This window comes from Macaca fascicularis, chromosome 11, assembly GCF_037993035.2.
Source record: "Macaca fascicularis isolate 582-1 chromosome 11, T2T-MFA8v1.1".
NCBI classification, from domain to species: domain Eukaryota; kingdom Metazoa; phylum Chordata; class Mammalia; order Primates; family Cercopithecidae; genus Macaca; species Macaca fascicularis.
The window spans coordinates 59732684-59735824 of NC_088385.1; positions in this window are offsets into that span (position 1 = coordinate 59732684).

Sequence of the window (3141 nt, forward strand, 5' to 3'; positions counted from 1 at the left end):
GACCAGCCTGGGAAACATGGCAAAACCCTGTCTCTACAAAATATACAAAATTTAGCCAGGTGTGGTGGCATGTGCCTATAATCCCAACTACTCTGGAGGCTGAGGCTCAAGAATCACTTGAATCCAGGAGGCAGAGGTTGCAGTGAGCCAAGATCCCGCCACTGTACTCCAGCCTGGGTGAGGCAGTGAAACTGTCTCAAAAGGAGGAGAAGGAGAAGGAGAAGGAGAAGGAGAAAACAGGCCAGTCATGGTGGTTCATGCCTGTAATCCCAGCACTTTGGGAAGCCAAGGCAAGTGGATCACCTGAGGTCAGGAGTTTGAGACCAGCCTGGCCAACATGGAGAAATCCCGTCTCTACTGAAAATACAAAAAAAAGTAGCCAGGCATGGTGGCACACACCTGTAGTCCCAGCTACTCGGGAGACCGAGGCAAGAGAATTGCTTAAGCCCAGGACGCAGAGGCTGCAGTGAGCTGAGATCATGCCATTGCACTCCAGCCTGGGCAAAAAAAGCAAAACTCCATCTCAAAATAAATAAATAAATAATAAAAGTTGCAAAAAATAAAAAGATACAGATGGTAAATAAGCACATGAAAAGATGCCCAGGATCATTAGTCATTAGGAAAATACACGTTAAAACCACAGGATACCATTACACACCCACTAGAAAGTGGTGTGTGTGTGTGTGTGTGTGTATATATATATATATATATATATTTTTTTTTTTTTTTTTTGACAAGGTCTTGCTCTGTCGCCCAGGCTGGAGTACAGGGCCGTGATCTCAGCTCAGTGCAACCTCTGCCTCCTGAGTTCAAGTGATTCTCGTGCCTTGGCCTCCTGAGTAGCTGGGATTACAGGCATGTACCACCATGCTAATTTTTTTGTATTTTTAATAGAGCTGGGATTTTGCTGTGTTGCCTAGACTGGTGTTGAACTCCTGGCCTCAAGTGAGCCGCCTGCCTCGGCCTCCCAAAGTGCTGGGATTACAAGTGTGAGACTCCACATCCGGCCTAACTTTTTTTTTTTTTCTTTTTAATAACAGGCCAAGCACAGTGGCTCAGGCATGTAATCCCAGCATTTTTGGGGGCCGAGGCAGAAGGATCACTTGAGCCCAATAGTTCGAGACAAGCCTCGGTAACAAAGGAAGATTCCCCTCTCTACAAAAGAATTTTTTTTTTTTTGAGACGGAGTCTTGCTCTGTTGCCCAGGCTGGAGTGCAGTGGCACGATCTCGGATCACTGCAAACTCTGCCTCCCAGGTTCATGCCATTCTCCTGTGTCAGCCTCCCGAGTAGCTGGGACTACAGGTGCCCACCACCATGCCTGGTTAATTTTTTTTATTTTTAGTAGAGATGGTGTTTCACAGTGTTAACCAGGATGGTCTCAATCTCCTGACCTCGTGATCCTCCCACCTCGGCCTCCCAAAGTGCTGGGATTACAGGCTTGAACCACCACGCCTGGCCTACAAAAGAAGTTTTAAAACCAGCCAGGTGTAGTGGTATGGGCCTGTAGTCCTAGCTCCTGAGGAGGATGAGGCAGGAGTATCACTTGGTCGCAGGAGTTCCAGGCTATAGTAAGCTATGACGGAACCACTATACTCCAACCTGGGTGACAGAGCAAGACCCTGTCTCTAAAAAAAAGTAAAATAAAAAATAAAAATAAAAAAGGACAGAAAATATAGAGTGTTGGTGAGGATATACAGCATCATGTTACTGAGGGGGTGCAAAATGGTACAGCTACTTTGGCAGTTTCTTAGAAGAATAAACTTGGCCAGGCGTGGTGGTTCATGCCTGTACTCCCAGCACTTTGGGAGACTGAGGCAGGCAGATCACTTGAGGTCAGGAGTTCGAAACCAGCCTGGCCAACATGGTGAAACTGTCTCTACTAAAAACAGAAAAATCAGCCGGGTATGGTGGCACGTGCCTGTAGTCCCAGCTACTTGGGAGGCTGAGACAGGAGAATCACTGGAACCTGGGAGGCGGAGGGTGCAGTGAGCCAAGATCACCCCTCCAATCCCAGCGCTTTGGGAGGCTGAGGCAGGCAGATGGCTTGAGCCCAGGAGTTTGAGACCAGCCTGGCTAACATGGCAAAACCCCATCTCTACTAAAAAATACAAAAATTAGCAAGGCATGGTGGCTCAGTTCTAGCTACCTGGGAGGCTGATGCGTGAGAATCACTTGAACCCTGGAGGCAGAGGTTGCAGTGAGCCAAAATCAGGCCATGGAACTCCAGCCTGATTGACAGAGGGAGACTCCCTCTCAAAAAAAAAAAAAAAAAGAAAAAAGTAAAAAAGGAAGAAAACATATATCCACACAAAGATAAACAGCTTTATTCATAATTGCTGAAAACTGGAGCTGAGCACTATGGCTCATGCCTGTAATCCCAGCACTTTGGAAGACCAAGGTGGGAGGATCACTTGGGGTCAGGAGTTCAGGCCGGGAATTTAAGACCAGCCATATTGAGACCCTCATCTCTACCAAAAAAAAAAAAAAGAAAGAAAGAAAAGAAAAGAAAAAACTAAGAACAAAATAAATATTCATCTACTGGTGAATGGATAAACAAATTATGGTAACTCTATGCAATGGAATATTATGCTGCCATTAAAAGGAAGGAAAAATACTAATACCCTGCAACAACATAGATGAATCACGAAAGCATCATGTTAAGTAAAAGAAATCAAAGACAAAAAGCTACACACTGGGCCAGGTGTGGTGGGTCATGCCTGTAATCCCAGCACTTTGGGAGGCCGAGGTGGATGGATTACCAAGCTCAGGTGTTTAACACCAGCCTGGCCAACATGGTGAAATCCCGTCTCTACTAAAAATACAAAAAATTAGCCAGACATAGTATCTTATGCTTGTAGTCCCAGCCGCTCGGGAGGCTAAGGCAGGAGAATCACTTGAACCTGGGAAGTGGAGGTTGCAGTGAACCGAGATCATGCCACTGCACTCCAGCCTGGGCAACAGAACAAGACTCAGTCCCAAAAGAAAAGAAAAGAAAAGAAAAGAAAAGAAAAGAAAAGAAAAAAGCTACACAAAAAACTACACATTGTGTAGTGTATTTTATACAACATTATGGAAAAGGAAAAGCTATAAGGACAGAGAACAGATCAGTGGTTACCATAGCTGGGGGTATCGGGGAGGA